Here is a 19,308-nt window from a genome sequence, read left to right as displayed (position 1 = left end):
AGGGGTTCATTTGAACTTTTGATCCTAGAGGACGAGTCCACAATACCTGGAGTGGTATGGAGCACCTATCCAGAACAGGAAGCTGGGACATTATATCTTCAATTGTTAAAAAACAAAAACAAACAAACCAAACAAAACAAAACAAAACAAAAACAAAACAGAGAAAGCAAATTGGAAATGAGAAAAGTTCTAAATTCCCAAAGCCCTGCTCCTTGTGATGTACATCCTCTAGCAAAGTGACACCTCCTAAAGATTGTATAAGGTTGTATAATATCCTCTAAACAAAGTCTTCCAAATATAAAACAACTCTTGGTCTATTGAGTTTATTGTCATTTTAACTACCCCACTCACTTTTCTCCATATCTCCAAATACATTTCCATTTCTTAGTCTTAGATACTCTGCCTGCAGTAGGATGAGATATCAAAGTAAGTTTAATATTCATTTCCTGGATGGCAAACAATAATGAGAACTTTTTTGTTAACTTTTATTGGTTCTTTGTGAATTTCACCTGATGATCTCCAATCCCACTTATCTCTTCTCCCCTCATATTTGCCTTTCACCATTGCAACCTTCCCCCTCATCAAAGAAAACTATCTCGTTGTAGAAGCATTTGTGTGTCATAGTGTCTCCCACAGTATATCTTCTTGTTCATATTAGTTGCTTGTAAATATTAATTGAAGTAAGTTTTTGATCTGGTACAAGGCTTCTGGCTTCTGTAACATTTGATACTGTATTCTCACTGAGATTTCTCTTGTATATCCTGTTGTTTCACGTGCCATGTAGATCCTGTTATTTTGGATCCATAGGACTGTATCCTCCAGCAATTCATCATGTGATTGGTGTAGGGGTGGACTAATCCAAAGCCCTGAATCTAGACCTAAGAGGTACCTGAACTGGTCAGTCTACAAAATGTCTGTCACACACAACACTGGAGCAAGCTCTCCTTCCCTGCCCAAGTTAGTCTATCCAATGCCCATCCAATGATGCTCAGGCAAGAACGAAGGCCAATTTTGAACATCCCTGAGACTTCAATATGTCCTCATGAAGCAGGCCAGACAGCCTTGCCTTTGGTGGTTACAGACCCTTGCTGCTGCAGGTCCGTGGACCCAGAAATGGGTCCTGTTAGCAACACATGACTGAATTGCAGCATGTTCTCATGTGTCATCAGCAGCTACTCACTTCAGACTGTTCCTCCCTACCCTCAAGTTTCCAGTTCTTCCTCTCTTCACTGTGTCCATATCCCACATCCTCCTGTTTCTCTTTCTTTTCCATTTCACCCTCACTTATTTGCTCTTCTTAGTGGTACCCTGGGCTTCTGAGTATTGGGGCTTGTTTCCGGAGTAATCAAAGCTTTGCCGTACCTATGCATTTTGACACTAGGCAGGGATCCTCTCAGGGTCTGTCTTCCCTCTAGGCCTGCACAGTCCTGTAGCAGTGGTCAGCTCAGGCTAGCTCACTGTCTGTGCTTTATGGGGTAGGACCTGTGGTTATCTCTGCTCACTCTTCAAGCAGGCTGGCTGCTTGCTGTGGGGATAGTCTGTCTCAGGTTCACTCCTGTCCTGTGCCAACAGTGCCAGATGGAGTTCTAGTGGCTCTCTTGCTGTTGAATGGCTTCAGAAGATGGTCATCTCATCTCTGGCTCACTTACTGCCCTAAGATCCTTACCTTGGCGTCCTTTCTGTCTCTCACCTCTTTTTTTCAATGAGTGTTAGTCTACTAATCATTCAGATGTACACTGGCCATAAAGCTGAGTGAAGAAATAGATGGTCTCCTCTGAGCCATCTATTGACCCATACATGACATAGCAGCTCCTGCTGCACTGCCTTTAAGAATAGATGAAGAATCTTTAAACTGAATCACATCTGGTTATAACTCGTTGTCTGATACCTATCTATTTGAGTCATTTTTAATTGTTCGTATTGTTTTTTAAAGTTTCTAAAACACTTTATATACTATAATATAGTCATCTGTTAGATTTGTAGCCACCAACGCTATCTCCCATTCTATATGCAGATTCCTCGCTCAATTTTAAGTCTTCTTTTTCAGCGTAAAATCATATTAATACCCATTTGATGGTACTTGGTTTTATTTTCTGAATAACAAGGATCTTTACCTGAAATCTACTCCTTTCTCTTTCTAGAAGTTTCCAAAAATTAGGTAAAACCCTGATATTTTTGATTCATTTGGTATTGATTATTGTGCAAGTTGAGAAAGAAAGCACCAGTTTCATGCTATATGTAGGTATTCTGTTTATTAGGACTATTTGCTAATGATGCTGTCTTTGCTCCAATTTGTGTTTTTGTGGCATGGTTACAAAATATCATGCAGCAGTAGGTACAATATACATCTAGCTCTTCGATTCTGTTTCATTGATCAATGTGTCTAATATTTTGTGGTAGTGCCATGATGTTTTCACTACAATAGCTCTATAGTCAGTATTGGTTATACCACAGTCATGGTTGTTACATAAGTGAGAGTTTTATTGCTCTGAAGAGGTACTAAAAACACAGCAACTCTTATAAAGAAAAACATTTCATTGGGTCTGGCTCACAAATCTTGAATTCTAGTCCATTATCTTCATGGCAGGAAACATGGCTGCATAGGCAGACATAGTGCTAGAGAGATATCTGAGAATTCCATATCTGAATAGATAGACAGTAGGAAGAAAGAAACACTGGCGCTGCCTTGAGCACTTAAAACCTCAAAGACAACTCCAATGATATACTTTCTCCAATACAGGCACACGTAGTAGTGTCACTTGCTGTAAGGCCTTGGGGGCCATTTTCAAACCACCACAGTTTTTATTAATATTGATTATTTTGGTTTTATATAGTCTTCTGAGAGTTGACATAAATTCTAAGATTTTCAAAATTTTCTGTAAATCATTTCCTTGAAAATATGATAGTGATCACTGAGTCTGTAGATTATTTCTTGGTATGATAGGTATTTTCTCAATACTGTTCCTAATAGTTCATGTCATGTAATGTCTTGCTATATTTTTGTGTCATCTTCAACTTCTGTCTTTAGTGTCACAAAATTCGACCGAACAGATCTTTCAGATCCTTGTTTTGTTTTGTTTTGTTTTGTTTTGTTTGTTTCATGTGTGATTACTGTGAATAAAGCTACTTTCCAGTTGTCTTTCTTAGGCTGCTAGGTTTTGGTATACTAGAATGATCTTGATTTAAGTATGAACCTTTTACATTTTTCCTGCTGTAGTGTGTTTTTACTTGAGTTGTTTATAATCCCCCTATTATAAATAGGTATTGCATCTTGTCAAAATCCTCTTCTGCATCATTTCAAATAATGTGGTTTCTGACATTAAGTATGTTTGTGTGATTAACTACATTTATTGATTTATGAATATTGAATCATTCCTGCACTTCTTGAATGAAGACAACTTTATCAGGATGAATGATCTTTTAGATATATTTTTAAATTTGTTTTCAAAGATTTTATTTGTATTGTTTTGTGTGTGTTTACATTCAGGAGCTCTTGTTTTCTTGTTAAGACTTTATCTGGATTTGGGGACAGAGTATCCATAAATTCATTACAAGGATTGGAAGAATAATGGCTTCCTTTTCTACTTTATGGAATAGTTTAAACGGGATTTAATATTAGTTCTTCTTTGAAGTTCTGCAAGAATACTTCAATAGTTACAATATTTACAATTGTTGGTTTCTCTTTCTATTTTATCGAATAGTTTGAACAGTATTGATACTAGTTGTTCATTGATGATCTGTTAGAATACTGTACTAGTTACATTCTTTAGTTTGGAAATTTTTAGCTATTATGTTTATGTTATATAAAGTTATAAATATGTTAAATTATTTACTTTATCTCTGTTTAACTTTTCTAGATCATATGCCTCTAGAAATTCTTCAATTTATTTTAGATTTTCTTTTTAAATTTTTTATTGTATATGTTATGTATTTAGGATTCTAATGTTATCTCCTTTTCCAGTTCCTCCTTGTCCCATCCCCCTTCCCACTGCTTCTATTAGGATACTTTTCCTCCCACCCACTCCCTCCCACCTCTACACCCTGACTTTCCCATACACTGGAGTAAGCAAGCCTACACAGGACCAAGGGTCTCTCTTCCTATTGAGGTAACACAATGACATCTTGTGATCCATATGTGTCTGGATCCATGAATCCCTCCATGGTTGGTGGTTTAGTCCCTGAGAGCTCTAGGGACTGGAGTTAGATCTGGTTGGTTGATATTTTTGTTTTTTCTATGGGATTGCAAACCCCTTCAGCTCCTTCTATTCCTTCTCTAACTCATCCATTGAAGATGCTTTGCTCAGTCGGATGGTTAGCTGCAAGCATCCTAATCTGTACAGGTAAGACTCAGGCAGAGAGCCTGTTAGGAGATATCCATATTAGTCTCCTGTCAGAAAGCACTTCTTCGTATCAGCAATAGTGACTGAGTGCAGTGATTGAATATGGGATGGATTCCAAGGCAGGGCAGTCTCTGGATGGCCTCTCCTTTAATCACCACTCCACTCTTTGTCCCTGTACGTCCTTTAGACAGGAGCAAATCTGGGATAAATTTTTTGAAGGGTGCATGGCCATATCCCCCAACTGGGGACCTTGCCTAACCTCTAGATATGGTCTCTATAGGTTCTCCCTTTCCTTTGTTGGGCATTTCAAAACTGTTGGATCCTGGGAGCCTCTTGCTTTCCAGGCATCTGGGACTTACTGGTGGCTACCCCAAGTTCACCATCCCCCATTGCTAAGCACCTCTGTTCAAATTCCTGACCTTCTTTATATCATCCCATTCTCCTCTCATATGTGATCCTGCCCACTATTTTTCCTCCCTCTCCTCTCTTCCTTACAAGTCCCTCCCATCTTCTAACTGCATTGAGTATTTTGTTCCCATTTCCAAGAAGGACTGAAGCATCCAAATTTTGTCTTTCCTTCTTCTTGAGCATCATAGGGTCTGTAAATTGTATCTTGGCTCTTCTGAGCCTTTGAAGTAATATTCACTTATCAGTTAGTGCATACCACATGTGGTGATTTTTTTTTTTTTTTGGTGACTGGGTTAACTTACTCAGGATGAGATTTTCTAGTTCCATCCATTTGCCAAAAAAATTTAATGAAGCCATTGTTTTTAATGGCTGAGCAGTACTCCATTATGTAAATATACCATGTTTTCTGTATCCATTTCTCTGTTGAAGGACATCTGGGCCTTTCTGTTTTGGCTACTATAAATAAGGCTGCTATGAACATAGTGGGGCATGTGTCCTTATTATATGTTGGAGCATCTTTTGGGTATATGCCCAGGAGCAAGCAGTATAGCTGGGCCCTCAGATAGTACTATGCCCAATTTTGTGAGGAACCTACAGACTGATTTCCATAGTAGTTATAACAGCTTGCAATCCCACCAACAATGGAGGAGAGTTTCTCTTTCTCCACATCCTCAGCAGAATCTGCTGTCACCTGCATTTTTCTTAGACATTCTGACTGGTTTGAGGTGGAATCTCATGGTGGTTTTGATTTGCAGTTCCCCAATCAGTAAGGATGTTGAACTTTCCTTTAAGTGTTTTCCAGCCATTTGATATTTCTCGTTTTAAAGTTCTCTGTTTAGCTCCCTACTCCATTTTTAATAGGGTTATTTGTTTCTCTGGTGTTGAAATTCTTTAGTTCTTTGTATATATTGGATATTAGCTCTCTATTGGATATAGGATTGGTGAAAATCTTTTCCCAATCTGTTGGTTGCCATTTTGTCCAATTGACAATGTATTTTGCCTTAGAGAAACTTTGCAATTTTATGAGGTCCCAGTTGTTGAATGTTGATCTTAGAGCATAAGTCCTAGGTGTTCTGTTCAGGAAAATTTGGCCTGTGTCAATGTATCTGAGGTTCTTTTCCAATTCATCTTCTATTAGAATCAACATATCTGGTTTTATATGGATGTCCTTGATCCACTTGTACTTGAGCTTTGTACAAGGAGATAAGAATTTGAATTCATCTACATGCTGCATGGGAATATTTCAATCTTTTTATATTGGTGGAGGGTTAGTTTGTGACTAAATATATGGGTATCATGAGGTGCTGAGAAGCAGGTATATTCTTTTTGTTATGGTGAAATGTTCTGTAGATATCTGTTAAGTCCATTTGGTCCATACCTTCTGTTAGTTTCACTGTGTCTCTGCATAGTTTCTGTTTCCATGATCTGTCTATTGATGACAGTAAAGTATTAAAGTTTCCTTCTATTATTGTGTGAGGTTCAATGTGTTCTTTGAGCTTCAGTAATATTTCTTTTACAAATGTGGGTGCCCTTAAATTTGGGACACAGATGTTCAGATTTAAGAGTTCCTCTTCGTATATTTTTCTTTTGGTGAGTATGTAGTGTCCTTCCTTTCTTTTTTAGTAAATTTTGGTTCAAAATTGATTTAATTCAATATTAGAATGGCTACTCCAGCTTTTGTCTTGGGACCATTTTCTTGGAATTTTTTCCCAGGCTTTTATTCTGAGAAAGTGTCTGTCTTTTTACTGAGGTGTGTGACCTGTTTGCAACAAAGTACTGGGTCCTAGCTAATATCCAGCCTCTTAGTCTTTGTCATTTTATTGGGTAATTGAATTCATTGATGATGAGAACTATTAAAGACCAATGACTGTTGCCTCCAATTATTTTATTTTTTTTGTTCTTAGAGGTGGAATTATGCTTGAGTGGTTTTTGCTTTTGGGTTTGTTGTGATATTAGTTTCTTGATTTTTCTTCAGTGTAGTTTCCCTCCTTGGTGGAGTTTTCCTTCTCTTATCCTCTGTAGGACTGGATTAATGGAAAGATATTATTTAACTTAGTTTTTGTTTTTCAATACCTTGGTTTCTCCATGTATAGTAATTGCAACTTTTGCTGGGTAAAGTAGCCTAGAAGCCATTTTTCCTCCGTTAGCATCTGTATGACCTCTGCCTGAGATTTTTCTGGATTTTAGAGTCTCTGTTGAGAAATTTAGTGTGATTCTGATGTTGATCACAGAATTGTTGTTACTTGATCTTTTTATGTTGTTACTTGATCTTTTTCCCTAAGTGCTTTCAATATTCTTTTGTTTTTGTTGTTGTTGCTGTTGTTGTTGTTATTCTGTGCATTCAGTATTTTAATTATTATGTGACAGGAGGAATTTCTTTTCTTGTCTTGATCATCTATTCGGTGATCTTTAGCCTTCTTGTCTGTTTAGAGGCATATTTTTTTTAGGTTAGGGAAGTTTTCTTTCTATAATTTTGTTGAAGATATTTTCTGGCCCTTTGAGTTGAGAATCTTCATTATCTTTTATACCTATTATCCTTATATACGGTCTTTTCATTGTGTTCTAAATTTCTTGAATGCTTTGATTTAGGAGCTTTTTGCTTGTTGTAATTTTTTTAATCTTTTTTAATGTCTTCAATGGTATCTTCTACACCTATCCTCTTTTCTATCTCTTGTATGCCATTGTTTCTGCACCTGTTTGATTGTGTTTCCCTGTATTTCTTTAAGAATTTTATGTTGTTCTTCTTTAAGGGCTTCTACTTGTCCTCTATCATATTCATGAGATGGGATTTTAGACTGGTATCTTGCTTTTCAGGTATGTTGGGGTATCCAGGGCTTGGTGTCGTAGGAGAACTGGGTTCTGATGTTGTCAAATAGCATTGGTTTCTGTTGTTTATGGTCCTGTGCTTGCTTCTTGCCATTTGATTATCTCTAGTGCTAACTGCCCTTGCTATCTCTGACTGGAACTTGTCCCTCCTCTGACCCTGGTTGTGTCAGAACTCCTGGGAGTCCAACTATCTCAGTGACTCTGTGATTTTTGGGTCTTGTGATATTGAGACCCTGGGTGTGGCAGGGCTTCTGGGAGTCAGACTGCCTTTGGGATTCTGAAATCCTGGTGTTCCAAACAAAGCTCCTGAGATTCTGTTGTGTCAGAGGTCCTAGGAGTCAAGCTTTCTCTAGGTATGGCAGGAATGGGTGGGGAGCCAGAGCTGTGGGCCTGCACTGGGCAAATGCACAAGCCAGAACAATTAAGTGCCTCTGGCTGAGCAGGGGTTTCTGCTTTCCTGGTTCCTGTGGGGATCATATTTATGAAGGGTGTTGGGGCCATTGTTGGGGCCTCAATGTGTTCATGGGTGTGTCAGAGCACCTGGGAGGTGAAAGTGCACTTGACTGCTGTAGGAAGGGGTGAAGTGATATCACTCTGCATCTGTTCCAGGCACTGGAACATGCTGGGAGGAACCTGTGCTTCGAGATTTGTGGTGGTTCCTATGACCCTGTCTCCCAGGGGTCCCAGTTATGCTAGGAGTTGGGTCAGATGTTGTGGCCTCACCCATGACCCTGGGACTTTCAGAGCACCTTGGAGTTGAGCTTCTTTTGGGTGTTGTAGAATGGGTGGGGAGCTATGTTTTATTATGGCATGTATTTCTTTCACATTCAGATATGATAGTTTGGGGGGATATATTAGACATATTTGACAATTGTGGTCTGTCGAGTTTTGCAATTTAAGTCTTCTTGCTCTTATGGTGTGAATGAAAAAGATAATAATTATCATAATATACTTAATTTGTATTTAACTCACATCTTATGTGTTTCAGATTTCCATATATGCTCTTTGTTTTATATATATTTAATCTTTTAACTATAACGTTTCCTGGAGAACTTCTTTTCCTACATGTTTGGTATTCTCCTTCCCTCTTGCATATCTATGGGTTTCACTTACTCCATTTTGGGGATTTTAAATGATCTTATTAAAAATATTTTCTCTGCCATGTGCCTGGAATAATTTTCTTATTGAATGGCATTTGATGAAGTCTCTAAGTTCTTGTGAATTCTACTCATCCATTTAGACAATCATTGAAATTTACCAAGATGAGTTAGTTCTATTGTTTCCTTCATAGACTGATACTTTGCCTTTTGTCTGATCCATTCTACCATTGAGGTTTTTCACTGAACTTTCTATTTGGCTTATTGTATTTTTCATATCTATTATCATTTCAGTTTGGTCTTTCTTCAGTATTTCTATGTCACATTTAAATTCTATTTTGATATTTAAAATGGACTTTTTTATTTTATCAACTATGATTCTCACAGAAAACACCTGAGTCTTCTTTTTGCTATTTCTTATTTTATATCTGGAAAGACATTTGATTGGGGCTATTTGCTCTTATTCAGAATTTTTGGATGAGGAAAACTATTTTGATTTTCAAATACTACTTGGTTTTTAAGTCTGGGTTCTGCCTATCTAGGATTGCATTTATGATCAAGATTTTTGTTCTTGCTACAATTTTTTTAATTCAGGTCGCTTGTCTTCATTCAGTGGATATGTTTACAATATTCAGGAGAAACTACATTATACATAGTTGTGCTAATCTATCTCTTTCTAAATTCCATTCTAAATTCTAAATATTCCATCTCTTTATATTGAGTACTATTTACAATAGGCACTGTCCAGTAATCAATTCACTCAGATAATAGAATATGAGGTTATTATGGAACAAAACCCTTTTATATATCAATTTATTTGAGGGTCAGTAGACACCAATAGTACTTACTATATACAATCAATGAGTGAAAATGAAATGTAGTAAGTAATAATAGTGAGACTAGTAACGAGTACTGGGGTTTGAGATGGAAAATTGAGAAGAGGTGACTAATAGGAGTTACACTAATTAAGGCAATGAAAAAAATGGAAAGAGGATGTGAAAGTTATGGTTAATATTAGAGTAAAAAGTCTAGGTAACCATATGTGCTCATATTGTAAACTTGGGCGCCATTTGTGCTTTGGAAGATGTAACAAAAATAATAGAGGGTATGAGAATGAAGAAAAGAAAAAAAAACAAGAAAAAGAAAGAAAAGTGGGGGCAGGGACTATAGGGGACAGTGTTGTCCTGCTACAAAGGCTTACCTTCCTCTATTAAAATATGACTTGGCAACAGTATAAGATAATAAAATATTATGAAATCTTTGGCAGCTAAGAAATAGCTGTATTGGGAAAAGAGATATGGGTGGAGAGATGAAAATGAGATCACTAGCTTGAAAATTGTTTTTGTGTCCTTGGTTGATCTTCTGGTTTGGCTCTGTGGTCTTGCTCAAGAAGTTGCTTTGTATTATTGTTTATCACTCTGATTCCTCACTTGTGGGCCCCCTGCTCCCTTTGTGTGGAGAGTATTATTGGATTAATTCTGTGGATTGTAGATAGCCGAGCCAAACTAATCTTAACCATTTTCACTGTTTTCTCATAGTATCTGGAGCATCTTGTGACTCTTCAATGCCCTCCAAAATGGTCTGAAGTTTATGTTTAGACCCATAGCTATGCCTTTCCTTGTTGGAGCACTAATGACGTCCTGACAGCAGTCACTGGAACCTTTTCTATGACATTCCTGTCCAGGAAGCTTTTGTAGAGTTTCTGGTAGGAGACTTTCAGTCCACTATATGCAAAGTATAATGTGAAGCTTTCTTAGTCAGGGTTCTCTAGAGTCACAGAATTTATGGGTCTTCTCTTATAGGAAGAGAATTTGATGACTTACAATCTGTAGTTAAATGCTATTAATGATCAACAGCAGCTGTGAATGGAAGTCCAAGGATCTAGCATTGAGTTGCTCAGTCCCATGAGGCAGGCAGACAGGCAAAAAAGAGAGACTGTTCCTTCTCCAATGTCCTTATGTAAATCTCTAGCAGAAGGTATGTCCCAAATTAAAGGTGTGTACCACCATGCCTGGGTCTGGGACTTGCTTTGTCCCAGGTGACCTTGAACTCAGACATCTCCTTGCCTTAAGCTTCTGGAATTCATAGACACTTTGCCTAAAGAACTCCATATCAAGATCTAGGCTAGTAACTTGAATCTCCCAGCCTCAAGATCAGGAACAAGGGTGAGTCTTCCAATTCTGGATTGTAGTTCATTCCAGATATAGTCAAGTTGACAACCAGGAATAGCCACTACAGAAGCATTAGGCACAAATTCAGTTTTATATTAAAGAAAGTTCATGCATCTGACAGTAGAATAGATTTGTTGGCATCTTGAACAAGTCAATTTAGGGACTGTAGAAGTAATGTGGAGAGAAAAAAAGTTTCATGCCCCCCTCCCAACTGTAATAAGGCACTTATTCCTAAACTATAATAAACCACTTGTTCCATTGTGGCTTCTGGACTGCCCTCTCATCTGGAAATTAAAGATGGATTCCTGAAGGACACGTATATAAATATCTTAGAGAATAGTTTGATTAGTGTGATTTCTAGTGGACTGCATTTGTCTATAAGTATTTTTTAGGCCAACAAATGAAGCAATTCTCATTTTGAAATGCTGTGAGACAGTACAGAGCACATTTAATCTGTTATTTCAGTGAAGTGTTTAGTACTGTACATTGATATACTGAACATGAGGAACGACAAACAACAAAAGACATTTACTTGGAGAACATTTGGTCATTATGCTTGTAAATAAACTTTTGCCACTTTCAACTCACAAGCCACTAACATTACTCACTAGATGAATAGTTTGAAAAAATACAATTGACTCTCATGGGTTATAAGCTGACAGTAGCACACTGGTGTTTGTGAATCCTATAATAAATTTCTACAATAGCATTTATAGAAAAAATTTTATAGAGGAATATTTATGTGATCTTAATTACTGTTGAAGTCAATGGTAGGAAATGACTATACTTACTTTATAAACATAAAACTGGAGCTATCCACGTAAATAAATTTCCTGTGGTCATTATGATAAGTAAGGAGCCAGATGTTTATACCCAGGCCAAATCATTTGTGCATATTATTCCAAATTCTCCATAATTATGATAGAGTTTTCTTTTTTTTTTTTGGTTCTTTTTTTCGGAGCTGGGGACCGAACCCAGGGCCTTGCGCTTCCTAGGCAAGCGCTCTACCACTGAGCTAAATGCCCAACCCCATGATAGAGTTTTCTGAATGAGCAGTGTTATTTTACATATCAAAATGATGAAAACAGGTGATAACTGAGAAGCAAAATGAATCATAGGACCAAGAAATTTAAGATAAGGATGAATCCCTCCCTCTGTAAATCTGTGCAAATAAAATGTAAAGAAGGCATCTGTAGAAAATTATATAAAAATATTTTATTTCTGTTTAACTTAGTTATGAATAAAAGTATAACAGTAAAAACATTGTCATTTAAATATATTCAGTGAAGTACACAAAGTATACTTTTGAGTTTCTGTGCACTGATGACACTCTGGGGCATTTGTGGTATATTTATGGAGATATATTTTAAGAACTGAAAAGTCGCATTAGAAATAGTTAACCAGGAGAAGGTGATCTGTATTCTTGATTTATTAGAGAATAACTAAAGGAAGTAAGAATATGTTTCAAGGAAAAACATGTTAGAATACAAAAACATTGTATTATAAAAATCATCAAATTTAAAGTTTGGGCACATAGAAGATTGAAAGAAATGCATTTTTCACAAAATATGAGAATATAATAGGTATTATATGAGATGATTTTATAATAAACATAAAATTACCTGCATATCAGTCAAAAATACAAGGAATTTTTATTTATTGTGTTCAAACAAAGATGGGTCCAGAACACTGCATTAAAATATGTGCAATGGACAGCGGGCTTGAATATGTGATTTCCATGGTCATCCCAGCAATTAGTAGGACTGGTATATTTTGAATGGTTTATTAGTAAATGTATAAATGATTCTGAAATGGATAAGTAAAATGGCTGTATATTTAATGAACCAAGAAAAATATGACCCATCCATGCTTAAAAGGGTCAGATGTGTCTATTCAGGCAGAAATCAATGGTATCTGTTGCCAGTTCAAGATTTTATAAGTATTGAATATTATCATTTGTGTGGCACATTAAATGAATATGTGTGGTTCACTGATCAAATCAACGAGATATGTGTTATATATAATTTCTCGCTCTGTTAGGCCATAGTATAGAGTTGGTGTCCTTAATGGCACATTGAAAATTTACTTCTATGGAATAAGACCAAGAACAAAACTACATGCTTGACTGCGATATTTGTGTGTTTATGTGCATGTATGTATGTGTGTATATAAGACACGGAACAGTTTTCAAATTATAACATGGGGCATGTACTTTCATGGCTCAATATGCCTATTGGATAATTCTTAAATTTTTTATTATTAGAATTTTGATATCACTGAAGCACCGAAAAAGCTGAGGCAAGCAAGTTACCACAAGTCTGAGGCCAGTCTTGGTTACATAGTGAGTTTCCATCCATTGGAGTACAGGTGAAACTAGTTTTTGAAGAAAAATCATACATATCCAAAGCTGTGACTTAAAGAATAACTTTTTAAAAGGTATTTCATTAGGTATATAGAATGCAAGATAGCAGTGAAGCACCCTCTCAGCACCTCTTCCCCTAGACCCTACCATCCAGTTTTCCTAGGGCATCAAGTCTCTACAGGATTAGGCTCATCATCCCCCCCTGAGGCCAGACAAGGCCGTCCTCTGCTAAAAATGTGTCACCTCTGATCAATCCCCGTATTCACCTGGTTGGTGGTTTAGTCTCTGGGAGTTCCCAGCAGTCCAAATTAGTTAATGTTGTCAGCCTTCCTATGGGGCTGCCATCCCCTTCAGCTCCTCCATTCCTTCCCTGAACTCTTACAGTGGGGTTCCTGCCCCCTTCCAATACTCATCTGTGTGTATCTGTATATGTCTTAGTCACCTGCTGGGTAGAGCCTCTCAGAAAACAGCCATGCTAGGCTCCTGTCTATGAGTACAACATAGCACCTGCAATCATGTCAGGGTCTGTTTCCTGCCAATGGGATGAATCCCAAGTTAGACCAGTTAGAGGAGAGTCATTCTTTCAGTCTCTGTTCAGTTTTTGTCCCTGCCTTTCTTTTAGACATACACAATTCTTGGTTATAAGTATAAAGGTATATTGGTGATTCCATCCCTCCACTGGGGATGCTGTCTATTTACTGGAGGTGGTTTCTTTAGGTTCCATCTCCCAACTGTTGAGCATTTTTGCTAAGGTTACCCCCAGTTAGTCCTGGGAGCCTTTCACATCCCAGGTCTCTGAGAGAGAGAGAGAGAGAGAGAGAGAGAGAGAGAGAGAGAGAGAGAGAGATAAATTGTAGGTGAGGCACTAATCTTGAAGATTTTCCATATTCTAGTTTTCTATAAAGCAAGGAGAACAAGGGGGAAATTTTATGATTTTCAATATTCCTTTATAAGATACCAACAGTTTATCTGCTTTGCAATTACTTCATTCTTTGTAATGGATTGAACATTCATAACTTGTTTGGAAATTAATGCATTTGGTTCTATTCACAATATGAGTAACTCCCTTCAAAGGGATTTTGGTTCTGCTTAACAGATTCATTTTTCTCAGCACATATTTGTATATGTCAGAGTCTGAGTCAGATAGCAAAAGATCTGAAAGGAATAAGAAAATGTTTTCACTGTTGGTATCTAAACATATTTTCAGGGTAAGAGTTGCCAAAATCAAAATATAAGAAGAGTTACATTTCTGTCAGTAGCACACAATAACTGATTAAGAAAGACTGAAAGACAGAAATGATGACTCCTAGGATCAGATTACCAAAAAGGTGATCTTAAAAGTGGGTCTTTAGAAAGAATCCATGCTCCATAGATGAGAGATTAGGAATTACGTTTCCCAGGGTTAAATGTAAGCAGAAGCAGAGGAACTCTAGTGTTTAACTCACTTGGAGAAATACAAGTCATGATAGCCCCAAACCATAGGAAAGTAATGATGAACAAGATGGGAAAAATTCAATGACATATTGAGTCCACATGTGTATGCCTTCTACTGAGCCTTCCTTATCAAGTCAAAATCCAAAACTTGATTCCTCATAATTATCTTAGATCTTTGGTAAGATAAGAAAATCATGTTCTACTAGAAGACATAGAAAATATATAAACAAAAAAGCCCATATTATTACTTATAAAAGTAACTTTTATTGACCTAATGTAATTGTCACCTTGGAGGCTTATTGATGAATAAACTCACACTTCTAGCTCTTTTCTGAATTCTGTATGGCTGTTCAATTCAGCTGTTTGAGCCCAGATTCCTCTTCATGAACACTGATTTAAATTGTCTTTTCTAAGTTTCTGACTGAATTGCTCACACAAATTCTGAACATGTATTCTTATCTTCTGGCTCCTTTACATTCTCTGGCTCTTTTTGTCTTCACCTGCAACCTGTCTCTTCAAAACTGTTCTGGAAAATTCCTTCTCTTCAATTAGACTTCACTTTCAAACATGGCTGCTTCCTTCTACAAACTAATCTTTCCTACATTGTTTGAGATTACAAGTATGTAGGAAGAGCATGTCTATATTCCACCCAGATCACACAGTAATCTAGGGTATATCACATTAATTTAGATGATCTTTGGATTTGATCTCTTGCCAGAGCAGTCATGTTGCGGTATTAAAAGTCCTCTACACCTACTAATTTTAATGATGCCATATGGGATGGCAAGCACTGTGGAGAAGGCCATGCATCAAAGCACTATGAATGGGCTATTGATCATGTAGTGATAACTTGTTCCAGAGAGTTTTAACATAGTGATATACTGGAGGCATTTTCTCAATTGAGGTACATTTTTCCCAGTTGAGTCTAGATTTATTAAGTATCCAGACAACAATATTATCCACCTGCCAACCAAACAACCAAACAACCTAAAAAGCAGACAAAATCCCAACTACAGACACCTAACCAGTGCAATTGACTCAGAGAAGACTTATTCAGCTTTTCTAGGTTGCTAACCAGCTATCCTTTTCCTGAAATTAGACTTCATAATCTTCAAACAAGTGCCATTTAAAGTATGAGATATCACACTAAAAGAAAAAGAAAGGAAAATCCATTGAAAGATTTTAAGTAACAAAAAGATATAGTTAAGTTTGTGTTTCAGGAAACCAACGTGTTGGAATATTAAATTGATGGTAAGTACATTGGAAAGGGGGTTGTTAGAAGGTAGTTGCATACCATTAAGGTTTTTGATATTGGGCTATAGTATCTTCATACTGAAAAATTCCTATTTTTGCCTTCATGACATATTGCCATGTCAAACTTTATTATGGTTTGCAAGGATCAGTGTTATGGAAGACTGTTGATTACTCCTCCTTTACCCAGCAGCCTGGATAGCACATTCTGGTACTATGAAAGAAAGCCAATAGCAAGACAACTTTCTAGTCAGTACCAATTTGATTTATCCATGTTCTGTGACAGAATTATATGTTGTTGTCAGCAACAAAGTCTGTCTATGCAGGGGGATTTTAGATTTTCCTTGAAATTTCACACAGCTTCAGTATATTTCTAGTTTGTTTTCTTCAACCCTAGGTTTTCACTCTTCTTTTATTCCAATTTTTATTATTTTATTTATTTACATTCCCACTGATACCTCCCCCCACACATTTCCTCATCCCTTTCCTTCTCCCCTTGGCTTCTGAGAGGATGTTTCCCCAAACCAGGACTCCTCTTTCCCTGAGGCCTCAACTTTCTCGATGATTAGGTGCATCTTCTCAGATGGAAGGCTTGACCAGGCAGATCTCTGCAACGTTTGTGCAAAGGACCACAGATTGACCCATGTATGCTCTGGTTGCTGGCTCAATCTCTGGGATATTCCTGGGAGCTGGGTATGTTCACACTGCTGGTCTTCCTATGGGGCTGCTCTCTCTTCAGCTTCTTCAACCCTTCCCCTAATTCAACCATAGTGGTCCTCAACTTCAGTTCAGTGTTTGGGTGTAATTATCTTCTTCTGTCTCAGTCAGCTGTTGGCAAGGCCTCTGGAAAGACAGCGATGCCAGGTTTCTACCTCTACTCAAATCATAGCATCAATAATGGTGTCAGGTCTTGGTGCCCTCCCATGAGATGGATCTCAAATTGGGTTGGTCACTGTATCTTGTTTCCTTCAGTCTCTTATTTATTTTTTTCACCCTTCAGTTCTTTTAGACAGGAAAAATTCTGGGTAAGAAAATTTTACTGTGGTTTAATAGCCCTATCCCTCCACTTGAGACCATGTCGATCTACTGACCGTGGGCTCTTTGAGTTCCCTCTACCCAATGTTGGGCATTTTGGCTCAGGTCACCCCCATTGAGTCACTAGAGCCTCTCATCTCCCAGGACTTTGGTAATCTCTAGAGGGTCTACCCATCTCCCATCCCTGTGGTTGCTTCTAAAACAGCAAAATCAGTATTTGTGGGCACATTTTCTTTCAAAAATAATCCCCAAAGCAAGAAATAAGAAACAGAAAGAAAGAAACCTTCATTTTTGAAGAAATTACATCTGTACTTCCAAACCAAAATACTTATAGGCTGCCAAATATATGGGAAATCAAATGAATGTGAAAATTGGCCAAGCGAGTGTGATTGCTACTGATTTCACCCACAGATGACAGAATACAATTGTCCAAATAAGTGGTATATCCTGAGGGTCAATACACACACAATGAGTACTGGTTTTGCGTGGAGACTTCCCTGGACTCTCTAGAGTACACTGAGTAATAAGCAAGATGGGGCTTAATGAGTGAACATGAGCTAAAATCTCTTTAAAATGCAGCATACCAGCAAGGGCTTTTATAGTCCTTGGATAAGTAGATGAAACAAAAAACAGTTCTCCACATGCTGATCATTAAAGTAAGAGAAAGAGGATTGTAATACTTTCTACATACAGACAAACATATAAGAAGAGAGAGAGAGAGAGAGAGAGAGAGAGAGAGAGAGAGAGAGAGAGAGAGAGAGGAGTCCATTATGACAATGATGATGAAATACAGAGATGAACTGCTTACAGCAGCAGCATGTAAAGAAAACAGAAACCTGTTCAAAACAACAAAACCAATGTAATAACCAGAACATATGGTTAAAACAGGAAATACTGAGTTAAAATAATGAGGAAAACTGCAAATAATTAGTAAAGAAGCCATTAAGTAAATAAAATTAAGAATAAATCAATGATTCTTTTTTTTCCTGAGTAACAGAATTAGACACTAAGGCATTCAAACATTTCCCAACAAATTTCTATTCACATTTTAGCAATTTAATAGCCTGAAGAATTCCTGAGGCAAATCCTAGTAAATAATATTCTTTTCTTTGGCTTTAAGATTTGAATTATTTTCCTTTAGCTTAAAAAATACAGAAATAATTGCTGTATTTAGTTTAAAATTAGCCCAAGCTCATACATTTGCACAAAATTCATTTTACATTTAAAATACATTAAAATTATGCATATCATGATTTCAGTAAGTTATATATTAAAACAAATGAACAAACAAACAATTATATTCAAAACTATAATAGCTGAAGATTCATTTCAGGACTATTAAATACTAGTTGATTTCATTCATCTCCAGGTTTACCAATGGAATAAAGGCAATATTGCCATGATTACATCAAACACAGGAGAGGTCTTCTCAACTCTCTTGTCTTCACATTCAATGCAATTGAATAGAATCCCAAGGACTCAGTTGAACCCTCAGTTATTTCCAGTTACCTGTACTTTAAATAGTTCAACAGAAATTTGCTCCAAAGAACTTTCATAGTGACATGTCTTCTAGCAAATCACATTACTACTATATTATGGTCTGTTTCTTTAAGCAAGCACAGTAGCCTAAATTGTTCAGTGGGAGAACCACTGAACAATTACCAGAACAACCACCAGAAAGACACAATCAATCATCAAATTTCAGCTTCCCAAATGGTTCAACAGGACCCCAAATTGCTCAAAATTGCTCAAAAATGGAAGGCAGGTTGGAATGCAATGTCTAGAGCCCAACAATTGGAGAAAGATTACCCACTAGCAGATTTTCTAAAAAAAAAAAACCAAACAACATCCAAAATCATTTTTGTGTTTTACCAAGGACAGGAAAATGTCAGCTGATAAAAGCTGAGCTGGAAAGATAGGAAAATTACAGGAGTAAAATGGAAGCAGCTACTGGAAACTATCGTCTTTGCTCTCTGTTTATAACCAGTGTGTTGCTTTGCTAGATACCCAAACATCTTCATTTTATTGCTCTGTGGTTGAAATTTTGTAAAACTATATAACTAGTTTCTGTTAATATTCTGAGAAAGTGTTGGCTCCTGACAGCTGTGTTTTTGTAAAGGTTTATGACTAAACATTGTCTGGTGACCTTCTGCAGACAGAAGTAGACAATCTTACCAGGAAATCTAAGCAATATTTTTGAGATACTAGAAGACAAACAGGATGTAATTAAAGGTACACTTGAATTAAGAGCCACTCTTTCCTTACTGTTTAGTTGCTCAGTTATCTGTAAGTAGTCCATTAGTACTAACTCTGTAAGATCTGTCATACATGAGACATCAGACAAATGGGGGTAAATTTTGATCCCTTTTCAATAGCAGAGTAGA

General features: G+C 37.0%; 1 non-coding gene across 1 annotated transcript; it reads right to left on the bottom strand.

The window, feature by feature from the left end:
- Nucleotides 1-1,705: 1,705 nt before the first annotated feature.
- LOC120093468 (small nucleolar RNA SNORA17) lies at nucleotides 1,706-1,836 on the bottom strand. Its single transcript, XR_015623630.1, has one exon. It is a non-coding gene; the product is annotated as a small nucleolar RNA SNORA17 (small nucleolar RNA).
- Nucleotides 1,837-19,308: the final 17,472 nt, after the last annotated feature.

The sequence above is a fragment of the Rattus norvegicus genome, chromosome 6 (genome assembly GCF_021556685.1).
Source record: "Rattus norvegicus strain SHRSP/BbbUtx chromosome 6, alternate assembly SHRSP_T2T, whole genome shotgun sequence".
Classification (NCBI taxonomy): Eukaryota; Metazoa; Chordata; class Mammalia; order Rodentia; family Muridae; genus Rattus; species Rattus norvegicus.
This window is presented reverse-complemented; position numbering and strand designations above follow the sequence as displayed.